The 12,327-nt window shown below is 37.6% G+C and overlaps 1 protein-coding gene and 1 long non-coding RNA gene across 3 annotated transcripts in view; both read left to right on the top strand.

The window, feature by feature from the left end:
• LOC106083357 (uncharacterized) overlaps positions 1-12,327 on the top strand; it is a 303,300-nt gene that overhangs the window by 206,582 nt on the left and 84,391 nt on the right. The gene's annotated exons all lie outside the window — the stretch shown is intronic.
• LOC131998059 (uncharacterized) lies at positions 8,343-9,504 on the top strand. The gene is made up of 3 exons (XR_009398518.1): positions 8,343-8,694; positions 8,750-8,968; positions 9,026-9,504. It is a non-coding gene; the product is annotated as an uncharacterized LOC131998059 (long non-coding RNA).

The following is a 12,327-nucleotide window of genomic DNA, read 5'->3' as shown; positions in this document are numbered from 1 at the left end:
GCTCAACCACATTTCGAAAATTATACCAATAGATGTGAGGTCATGTGAACAAAGAATCTGTTGATCAGTTGGATTCTTTACAGTAATATTTCACAAATTAACAAGTAAAAAGGCGTTAAGTTCGGCCGGGCCGAACTTTGGATACCCACCACCTCGGGTATATATTTAACCACCTTTCATCAAATTTGGGTGAAAATTGCATACGTTATGTTCCATAGCAGTTATATCGAGATATGATCCGATTTGGACCAAATACTAATAGATACAAGTCATTGTTCAAATGTGTATAACAAAAATATTGGTCTTTTTAGTAGCTATATCTAAAAATAAACCAATCTGAACCATATACAATATGGATGTTGAAAAGCCTAACATAAGTCAATGTGTCAAATTTCAGTTAAATCGGATTATAAATGCGCCTTTTTGGGGGCCAAGACTTTAAATCGAGATATCGGTCTGTATGGCAGCTATATGTATACCTTGATCGATCTAGACCAAATTACAGAAATATTTGAAGTGGCTTAACTTAACATTCTGTCCCAAATTTCGGCAACATTGGACAATAAATACGCCTTTTATGTGCCCAAAACATTAAATCGGGAGATCGGTCTATATGGCAGCTATATCCATATCTGGACAGATCTGGGCCAAATTGACGAAGGATGTCGAAGGGCCTAACACAACTCACTGTCCCAAATTGCGGCGACATCGGACAATAAATGGCCTTTTTATGGCCCTAAAACCTAAAACCGAGAGATCGGTCTATATGGTAGCTATATCCAAATCTGAACTGATCGGAGCCAAATTGACGAAGGATATCCGGGGGCCTAACACAACTCACTGTCTCAAATTTCGGCGACGTCGGACAATAAATGCGTCTTTTATGGGCCTAAGACCCTAAATCGGAGGATCGGTCTATATGGCAGCTATATCCAAATCTGAACCGATCTAAGCCAAACTGACGAAGGATGTTGAAGAGCTTAAGGCAACTCACTGTCCCAAATTTCAGCAAAATCGAATAATAAATGTAGCTTTTATGGGCCTAAGACCCTAAATCGGAGGATCGGTCTATGTGGCAGCTATATCCAAATCTGGACCGATCTGAGCCAAATTGACGAAGGATGTCGATGGGCCTAACACAACTCACTGTCCCAAATTTCAGCAAAATCGGATAATAAATGTGGCTTTTATGGGCATAAGACCCTAAATCGGCGGATCGGTCTATATGGCAGCTATATTTAAATCTTAACCGATCTGAGCCAAATTGACGAAGGATGTCGAAGGGCCTAACATAACTCACTGTCCCAAATTTCAGCAAAATCGAATAATAAATGTAGCTTTTATGGGCCTAAGACCCTAAATCGGAGGATCGGTCTATATGGCAGCTATATCCAAATCTGAACCGATCTGAGCCAAACTGACGAAGGATATTGAAGAGCTTAAGGCAACTCACTGTCCCAAAATTCAGCAAAATCGGATAATAAATGTGGCTTTTATTGACCTAAGACCCTAAATCGGAGGATCGGTCTATATGGCAGCTATATCCAAATCTGGACAGATCTGGGCTAAATTGACGAACGATGTCGAAAGGCCTAACATAACTCACTGTCCAAAATTTCAGCAAAATCGGATAATAAATGTGGCTTTTATTGGCCTAAGACCCAAAATCGGCGGATCGGTCTATATGGGGGCTATATCAAGATATAGTCCTATATAGCCCATCTTCGAACTAAACCTGCTTATGAACAAAAAAAGAATCTGTGCAAAGTTTCAGCTTTATATCTCTATTTTTGAAGACTGTAGCGTGATTTCAACAGACAGACGGACAGTCTAGATCGTCTTAGACTTTTACGCTGATCAAGAATATATATACTTTATAGGGTCGGAAATGAATATTTCGATGTGTTGCAAACGGAATGACAAAATGAATATACCCCCATCCGTCGGTGGTGGGTATAAAAACATCTCTTTCAACAAAATTTCTAAAAAAAAATTTAGGCTTACCGCTTTTGGCTATTACGAAAGCCAACGCCTGAGTGCCTTTCTCTCTGTAGAGAGCTGTGTAGCGTCCTGTCCACTGTAAATTCTTGGACTCCAGAATCTGCATACTTTCTGCAATCCGCACGAGGGAATACATCTACCAAGAAAATAAAATTGTAAATAGAGCACCAGAATTTACATTTAACTTACCTTTTTCTCTGCAACTTTACGTCAACCGCAACTTCCAATTTAAAAAAATAGTAGCAAACCACAGCACTCAAAAATGTTGTTTCACCAAATAAATAGAATCTGTAAACGGATTTTTAGTCCAATGGCGGGCAAATACACACACTTTTAACACATTTGAGTCCGTGGACAAGAACATATATGTACATATGCTCATGAAGTTGGAAATATTACGCACACTAGCACTTGTGCCCAACACTTTTTAGAAGAACCGTTATGATGCAGCGATTATCAAATAAACTGATAATCGATGACTATTTTTAAGTAAAAATAATCGAAAATACGTTCAAGCATTTCAGCATACCACGCATGATAAAGCAACTTCTTATCAGCCGGAAGATTTTTCGGTATTTAGGCAAGTTTACATGGCACATCATGAAGCGTGGTCATTGTAAAGCTGAGTTTACATGGCTCATCATGATCGTACTCATATTTTGTACGTGATGACTACAGGATTCACTGAATAATGTTGAGTTTACATGGCACATGTGATGTATGATCATTGTAATAATACTGGTGAAGACAAAGGTGTATTCGTCACATGTACACATAACGAACAGTCATGGCAGAAAAATCAAAATCATTTTTTCTATGAATGACGTCTATCGATTACCGTTTTCAAAGAAATGTGTCATCATTATTTGACAGGTATTGAAAAACATGTTCTGTGACAAATAAGGTTAAGAAATAAGGAATAAAGTACTCTGCTTATAGCGAGGAAAATGGCAAAAAACTACTACAGTGGCAACACTTAAAACTATTGCCGGCGTCATTTTTGTTTGTTTTATTGGTTTCAGTGGTTTCTTTTTTATACCCTCCACCATAAGATGGGGGGTATACTAATTTCGTCATTCTGATTGTAACTACTCGAAATATTCGTCTGAGACCCCATAAAGTATATATATTCTTGATCGTCGTGAAATTTTATGTCGATCTAGCCATGTCCGTGCGTCTGTCCGTCCGTCCGTCTGTCTGTCGAAAGCACGCTAACTTCCGAAGGAGTAAAGCTAGCCGCTTGAAATTTTGCACAAATACTTCTTATTAGTGTAGGTCGGTTGGTATTGTAAATGGGCCATATCGGTCCATGTTTTGATATAGCTGCCATATAAACCGATCTATGGTCTTGACTTCTTGAGCCTCTAGAGTGCGCAATTCTTATCCGATTGGAATGAAATTTTGCACGACGTGTTTTGTTATTATATTTAACAACTGTGCCAAGTATGGTTCAAATCGGTCCTTAACCTGATATAGCTGCCATATAAACCGATCTTGGGTCTTGACTTCTTGAGCCGCTAGAGTGCGCAATTCTTATCCGATTGGAATGAAATTTTGCACGACGTGTTTTGTTACGATATCCAACAACTGTGCCAAGTATGGTTCAATTCGGTCCATAACCTTATATAGCTGTCATATAAACCGATCTTGGGTCTTGACTTCTGGAGCCTCTAGAAGGCGCAATTCTTATCCAATTTGAATGAATTTTGGCACGTAATATTTTGTTATGATATCTAACAACTGTGCCCAATATGGTTCAAATCGGTTCATAACCTGATATAGCTGCCATATAAACCGATCTGGGATCTTGACTTCTTGAGCCTCTAGAGGTCGCAATTATTATCCGATTTGCCTGAAATTTTGTACGACGAATTCTCTCATGACCACTAACGTACGTGTTTATTATGGTCTGAATCGGTTTATAGCCTGATATAGCTCCCATATAAATCAATTTCTCTATTTTACTTCTTGAGCCCACAAAGGGCGCAATTCTTATTCGAATTGGCTGACATTTTACACAGGTCTCCAACATATAATTTAATTGTGGTCCAAACCGGACCATATCTTAATATCGCTCTAATAGCAGAGCAAATCTTTTCTTATATCCTTTTTTTCCTAAGAAGAGATGCCGGGAAAAGAACTCGACATATGCGATCCATGGTGGAGGGTATATAAGATTCGGCCCGGATTTCGAACATTTCGAACCGAACACTGATTTTGGTAATAAAATTCAATGATTTGCAAGCGTTGCTCGTTAGTAAGTCTATTCATGATGAAATGTCAAAGCATACTGAGCATCTTTCTCTTTGACACCATGTCTGAAATCCCACGTGATCTGTCAAATACTAATGCATGAAAATCCTAACCTCAAAAAAATCACCCTTTATATGTGGGAAAAGGTATATAAAATTGAGAAAACAATAAGTGCAGATAAAGAAACGTGTTTTGTTATGGAAACAAAAACATTGATTTGTTGGCAAACTTCGCTCGCGAAACAATTGAAAAAATCAGCGGCTATTCCGTAAGAAGAATAGAATACCAACCCTTAGACAAAAACTGTAACCAACACGTACACGCGATCATGATGTGCCATGTAAACTCTGCTTAAGGTCAAGCCAAGCTATCAACCGACTTCCTATTATTTTTAAATTTTTGGCAGTTTTTTAAGTTTGGCAGCTTTGCGCATGTCATCTTGTTCTCTTTTTACATTCACTCTTAGTTTACGTTTTCTCCTATTTGATGACACTTTTAATCGGCTGGTTTGACGTCCTTAATGATGTTCACGGGGCCTATCCACTATATGTATGTTTTCGCAAGTGACCTAACCTGTGTTGACCACAGCTGTTGCCAAAAACGATACATTGGTTTTTTACTATCCATGATTTTATTTATTGCAATTTCCTATACTTAAAGCAGAGTTTATATGCCACATCATGATCGTACTCATATTTTGTACGTGATGACTATAGGATTCACTGAATAATGTTGAGTTTACATGGCACATGTGATGTATGATCATTGTAATAATATTGGTGAAGACAAAGGTGTATTCGTCACATGTACACATAACGAACAGTCATGGCAGAAAAATCAAAATCATTTGAGTTTTTTCTATGAATGACGTCTATCGATTACCGTTTTCAAAGAAATGTGTCATCATTATTTGACAGGTATTGAAAAACATGTTCTGTGACAAATAAGTTTAAGAAATAAGAAATAAAGTATGGAAAATTAAATAAAATCAAAGAAAAGAAAATATCGTTGAACCGTTTTAAGCTGAGTATTCTGTTCAGCTTTTCAGGAGGAATGCTGTCAAAAGAAAAGTAGTACTCTGCTTATAGCGAGGAAAATGGCAAAAACTACTACAGTGGCAACATTTAAAACTATTGCCGGCGTCATTTTTGTTTGTTTTATCGGTTTCAGTGGTTTCTTTTTGTTTATTTATGTGGGAAAAAGTATATAAAATTGAGAAAACAATAAGTGCAGATAAAGAAACGTGTTTTGTTATGGAAACAAAAACATTGAATTGCTGGCAAACTTCACTCGCGAAACAATTGAAAAAATCAGCGGCTATTCCGAAAGAAGAACAGAATACCAACGCTTAGACAAAAACTGTAACCAACACGTACATGCGATCATGATGTGCCATGTAAACTCTGCTTAAGGTCAAGCCAAGCTATCAACCGACTTCCTGTTTTGGCAGTTTTTTAAGTTTGGCAGCTTTGCGCATGTCATCTTGTTCTGTTTTTAAATTCATTCTTAGTTTACGTTTTCTCCTATTTGATGACACTTTCAATCGGCTGGTTTGACGTCCTTAATGATGTTCACGGGGCCTATCCACTATATGTTTTCGCAAGTGACCTAACCTGTGTTGACCACAGCTGTTGCCAAAAACAATACATCGATTTTTTATTATCCATGATTTTATTTATTGTAATTTCCTATACTTAAAGCAGAGTTTACATGGCACATCATAATTGTACTTATTGTGTGTACGTGTTGATTGCAGCTTTTGCCTAAAACGGTACATCGATTTTTTTTTCTTTTCTTTGATTTTATTAAATTTTTCATACTTTACTTCTCATTTCTTAACCTATTTTGTCACAGAACGTGTTTTTCAATATCTGTCAATTAATAACATATTTCTTTTTAAACGACAATGGATAAACGTCATTCATCGAAAAAAAAAAAAACAAATGAATGTACATATGACGAATACACCTTTGTTTTCACCAACATTATTACAATAACCATATATCAGATGTGCAATGTAAACTCAGCATAATGTGCCATAAGAACATATATGTAAATATATATTTACATATGCTCATGAAGTTGGAAATATTACGCACACTAGCACTTGTGCCCTACACTTTTTAGAAGAACCGTTATGATGCAGCAATTATCAAATAAATTGATAATCGATGACTATTTTTCAGTAAAAATAATCGAAAATACGTTCAAGCATTTCAGCATACCACGCATGACAAAGCAACTTCTTATCAGCCGGAAGATTTTTCGGTATTTAGGCCAGTTTACATGGCACATCATGAAGCGTGCTCATTGTAAAGCTGAGTTTACATGGCACATCATGATCGTACTCATATTTTGTATCTTCAGTGTCTCGCACTTCAGTAGTCTTGAAATACAACATCATGTGGGTTCAGTGTTCACGAACACAGTCACCAATGATGATGATGATTGGTTTTATGCAGGGCTTTGTTACGTCACTTGTACTCATAACTATCAGCCATGGCTAAAAATCAAAACCATTTTGATTTTTTCGATGAATGGCGTCTATCGATTACCGTTTACACAGAAATGTGTATTCATAAATTGACAAATATCGAAAAACAAGTTCTATGCCAAATAAAATTATAAAATGAGAACTTAGGATAGGGGGTACATTCATATAGTCGTTCCGTTTGCAACACATCGAAATATCACTTTCCGATCCACAAAAGTATACAATTTTATTACGTATTACAATTTTACGACGATCCAAAATATATGATCGTCGTAAAATTGTAATACGATTTAACGATGTCCGTGTGTCTGTCCGTCCGTCTGTTCTACAGTCTACAGCCTTAAAAAACTGAGATATTGAGCTGAAATTTGGCACAGATACATACGTCTTTTGATGCACGCTGGTTCGTGAACGGGCCAAATTGGACCATATTTAGATATAGCTGTTATATAAACCGATCTGCTGATAAAGGTTCTAATGACCATAAATGCATTTTTTATCCGATTTCGCTGAAATTTGTTTTAGTCCTGCCAACTTCCGACCCAAATATGATTCAGATCGGACTGTATTTAGATATAGGCATATAAACCGATCTGCCGATAAGGGGTCTGAAGCCCATAAAAGCTTTATTTATTGCCTGATTTCGATGAAATTTGAAACTGCGAGTTGTTTTGAGCCTCCCGATATTTGACCTTTATATGGTTCAGAATGGACTATATTTCGATATAGCTACCATAAAGACCCATCTGCCGATAAAGGGTCTGAAGCCCATAAAAGCTTTATGTTTTAAGCCTCCCGACAACCGACTCAAATATAAGTCAGATATTACTATAAAGATATATTGGGTTGCCCAAAAAGTCATAAAGTCTGATCCTCCAATTTAGGGTCTTAATCCCATAAAAAGGGGATTTATTATCTAAAAATGTTACTGGTACATGAGTTCTCGGGACCTGAATAAAATTTGATCGAGACAAGCCCCTATTAAGATATAACTACGGATAAAGTAATGGAGTTATATTAAAATAAGATAATTATTATATCCTTGTTTAATTTGGTCCAGTTCGATCCAGATTTGGTTATTGGTGCTAAATAGAACGATCTCTCGTTTTTAAGGCTTGGCCCTAGAAAAAGCGCATTATTATCCGATTTCATTGAAATTTGACGCAGTGACTTATGTTCGGCTTTTCGACATCTGTGTCCTATATGCTTCAGATCGGTTTATATTTGGATATAGCTGCCAAAAAGACCAATATTTTGTTTTATTAAATTGAACAGTGACTTATATTTATTAGACCACTCGATGTCCGTGCCGAAGTTGGGTGTATAAGTTATCAAATTTTCATCGGATTGTGACGAATGGGGGTTTACATATACCCGAGGTGGTGGGTATAGAAATTCGGCCCGTCCGTACTTAATGCCTTTTTACTTAGGTAAGTCGAGTCACTCACTCCAGCATCTGTTTTTCCTTCATAAAATAAGATGGTTTGACACAAGGGCGAACGAAAATCGCTCACTTTCAGTGGTACCAAGTTAGTGAACCAGCCAAGTAATTAACACGTACACACTATGAGTAAGATGTGCCATGTAAACGTGTCATTATTTTCCAAAGAACGTGTTTTTCAATATCTGTCAACGATTACAGATTTCTGTTTAAACGGTAATCGATAGACGCCATGTGTACATGTGACGCATGCACCTTTGTTTTTCACCAATACTCTTACAATGACCACACTCAGTTATGCCATAAATTTCAAGGAAAGAAAAAATCGATGTACCGTTTTGGGCAAAATCTGTAATCAACACGTACACACGATGAATTCGTGAGATCATGATGTGCCATGTAAACACTGCTTAAATCTAATCGATCGTAAAATTATCGGTTCCAACAAAAAATTGAATTGCATTTTTAAAACATACAAAAAGGCGGCCTTAGGTCTGTAAATAAGGTAAGTTTAAAAATGTATTTCATATCATACATTAGTTTCATTTATTTTATTTTAGGTACAAAATAGTGACTGAGGTCAATATTAATGACCGTGTGGGTATCATGCGTGCGTTCAAAAATGAATTGGGAGTTTTATGGTAATGGCGAATCACAAAGTGTGACGGCATTGAATACGTCTAAGTCTTTGTGGGCTTTCAGTGATTTATATGGGCGCTGTGTTTAAGTTTCCCACAGATGGAGTGACCAGCAGTGGCTGTGTTGGAGTTTGTGGTGTGGTGAGTGTTGTGAGCCAAGACGAAATATCAAAGCCTCTATTTATCTGCTTGTTTCAGGGCTTTCAAGAGGAATGCCTTAACATTTCCAGCAAATTTCGCAAAACATTGATGTTGATATTATCGTCACCAGCTCATTACTCTAAATGGGGGCGTGTTTGCCGATACCGCTTTATGATTGGCCAATTCTGCGATTTTAACGTCGGGTCTGTGTGGTCTTTCTTTGGGCAATACAAGCAACACGCCTTTTATTTCATCTTTGGGTGATTATTATAATGTCAACGATAGATTGCGCTTCCATACCCGAATTCGAATTTAATTGGATGAGTTGAGGGATGGTGATCGTATGGGCATGATCCGCAAGGCTAATGGAAATCCCCACTACTTTAATGGTCAAGAGTAAGAGTAGCTGCCACACGGGTACCTTCCTCTCTATGGGGTGTCATTGATTTTTATGGCATGATCATTAAGGCTGTAACAACAAATTTATTGTTGCTGCTGTTTGCGCTAAATACACTTGACATCAACAATGTTTTATACGTTCTTAGTTTTTTTTTTGGGGTTTTTTCCTAGTTGCCTTGGGTAAATAATTAAATTTAAGTTATCTTCAGTCGATACAAGAGCGAAATGTTTATTATGGAATAAATCCCCATTGTCAATCATGAGGACATAACTAAATGCTATCTAAGCTATACATAGTTATCCAACGTTCAGAAGCCTCTATGCGGCGAACACCGGGTGAATTTTGTTCTTGGAGAAAGACGGCCACCGGTTGCACCTGAGAAATTGACCTTCCCCGGCAAACCAGATATGTAGCCGCATCAACTCCTACAGAGCAAAGATTGATGCCTGGGAACACACGGCACGGGTCAACTGTTTAACTGCCTAGCCGGTCCACTCGACTCAGAACCTGATCACTCTGGACACACCCCACCTAAGTCGCAGAGTTCCTGGGTCTGGATATTCAACAGAATCAAACAAACGAAAGATAGAACACAACATACTGGTACAACAACAACAAATGTGGGCTTTTCTTTAGCAAAGCATTTAAATGCACAAGAGCAATTTATTTAATCCCCTTTATTCCGGTTGGCGATGGCGTAGTCCAATGTCGAAATTTTTCACAATGGTATTATGGTTGTCGAAAAGAAGACGAAAATTCGTTTGGTTTTTTGGTTTTTCATAAGTCGAATTTGACGAAAACGATCAATCTTATATACAATATAAAATTCAATTTGTGTTTGTTTGTTTGTCGTTTTGTTTGTTTGTTACGTATAGACTAAACTCAAAAATGGCTGAACCGATTACCTTGAAATTTTCACAGATAGTGTAGGTTGGTCTGGAAGAAAACTTAGGCTACATAATTTTTGATATCGGGAGGGGGACGGACCCTTACCACAAAAGTACTACCCAAAAATAAAAGTGGACCGATCGGGACAATATGGGATTCAAATGAAAGGTATTCAAGAGTAGGGTAGGAATTTCATAATAAAATTTGGGTCCAAGTACCTGGGGGGCCGCCCCAGTCCCAAAACCCCTTAAAATATGTTAATTTGACGATAATGACTATATGGGACTCAAATGAAAGGTTTTTGGGTGTAGATTACGAATATGGTCAGGGAGTAGGAATAGGTTTTATAATTTATTGATAACGGAAGGAGCGAACCCTCCACCGTTACCCCAAAAACACCACCCAAAATCAAAAGTCGACCGATAAGGACAATATGGGTATCAAATGAAAAGTATGCGGGAGTAGATAACGAATCTGGCATACAAGTTCATGTGGTAGTATAGGGGGTCACCCCACCCCCACAAAACCGCCCAAAATAGGAACATTAGCCAATTACGGATATATGGGACTTGGTTTGTTTGTTCCGTATAGACTGAAAAACGGCAGAACCGATTTTTTCGAAAATTGTGTAGTTTAGTCAGGAAGGAAACAGGCTATATAATTTTTCGGTATCACAATGGGGACGGACTCTCCCCCTTAAGCCAAAAATACAAACCAAAATCAAAAGTGGGCTGATCGGGACAACATAGGTATCAAATGAATTGTATTGGAGAGTAGAATACGAATATGGTATTAAAATTTGAGTCTAAGTACCCTTCGGGCAGCCCCAAGCCCAAAACAGATATATTGGACGTTCATTTCAATATGGGGCTCAAATGGAAGGTATTCGGGAGTAGATTTCCAATGTGGCATACAAAATCAGATCGAAATATAGATGGTCACGCCACCCCTCAAAAACGCCTTTAGACCAATTATGGCTATATGATACTTGACTGAACCGATTTTCTTAAAATTTTCATAAATTGTAAATGTTTGTCTGGAAGGAAACATAGGCTTTATAATTTTTAGATCTCGGGTGGAGGCGGACACTCACCCTTACCCCAAAAACGCCACCCATATCAGAAAGTGGTCCGATGGGCATAATAAGGGTATGTGGTATTAAAATTTGGGTCAAAGTACTCAGCAGGGCCCCCCTAACCCCAAAACTCCTCTAAATAGATATATTCGAATTTAATGTCAATATGGGACTCAAACGAAACGTATTAGGCAGTAGATTACAAATATGGCATAAAACATTAGGTCCAAGTAATGGGAGGTCGCCCACCCCCAAATTCAACCAAATGGGCATATTAGCCGACCATGGTCATATTGGACTCAAATGATAGGTATTAAGGAGTATATTACGAATATGACAGAACATTTTTTAAATGACAGTGCATGGCATTATACCGCGCAAATGTAGCCAACATTAAGTGGGGATGAAGTCCTCTTTGTCCAATGTTCTCGCCAGGATTCGAACGCGTTCGGCGTCATGGGTTACAATGGCACGAATTCGATATCCACATCCAAAAAAAATATTAGAGAGTTAAAGAAGGCGCAGCGGAGCGGGCCCGGTTTGGCTAGTATATAATATAAGTAAATTGCATTCTAAACAACATCGCGCATGTTTTTCGAAAGAGTATGGACTTACATATATATTATTGTTATTATTTACCGCAATATTTTTCTTAACATGCTGTCACCGGCTGTCGAAACCGCTATTGTTGTTTGATCTTTGCAAAGTTTTGATGTCCCAATATGTGTGCAAAATTTCAATAAAACCGGTTCAGATTAACATATACAATAGCTCCCATAAATATCATTCATCCGATTAAGCCATTTTTAGGCTGTAGTAGCTACAATTTTGGTCCGATCTTTATAAAATTTACCATGATATATTTTATTTGATGCCTTAAATGTGTGCAAATTTTTATATCTTTCATCCGATTTAGCCTATTAAGGCTGTAGAAACCACAATTGTTGTCCGATCTTTACAAAGCTTAGCATGAGGTGTTTTGATTCATGTCCCAAA

Source organism: Stomoxys calcitrans, chromosome 5, assembly GCF_963082655.1.
Source record: "Stomoxys calcitrans chromosome 5, idStoCalc2.1, whole genome shotgun sequence".
NCBI lineage: Eukaryota > Metazoa > Arthropoda > Insecta > Diptera > Muscidae > Stomoxys > Stomoxys calcitrans.
The sequence above is the reverse complement of the archived record's forward strand: the minus strand, read 5'-3'. Positions and strand labels throughout refer to the sequence as shown.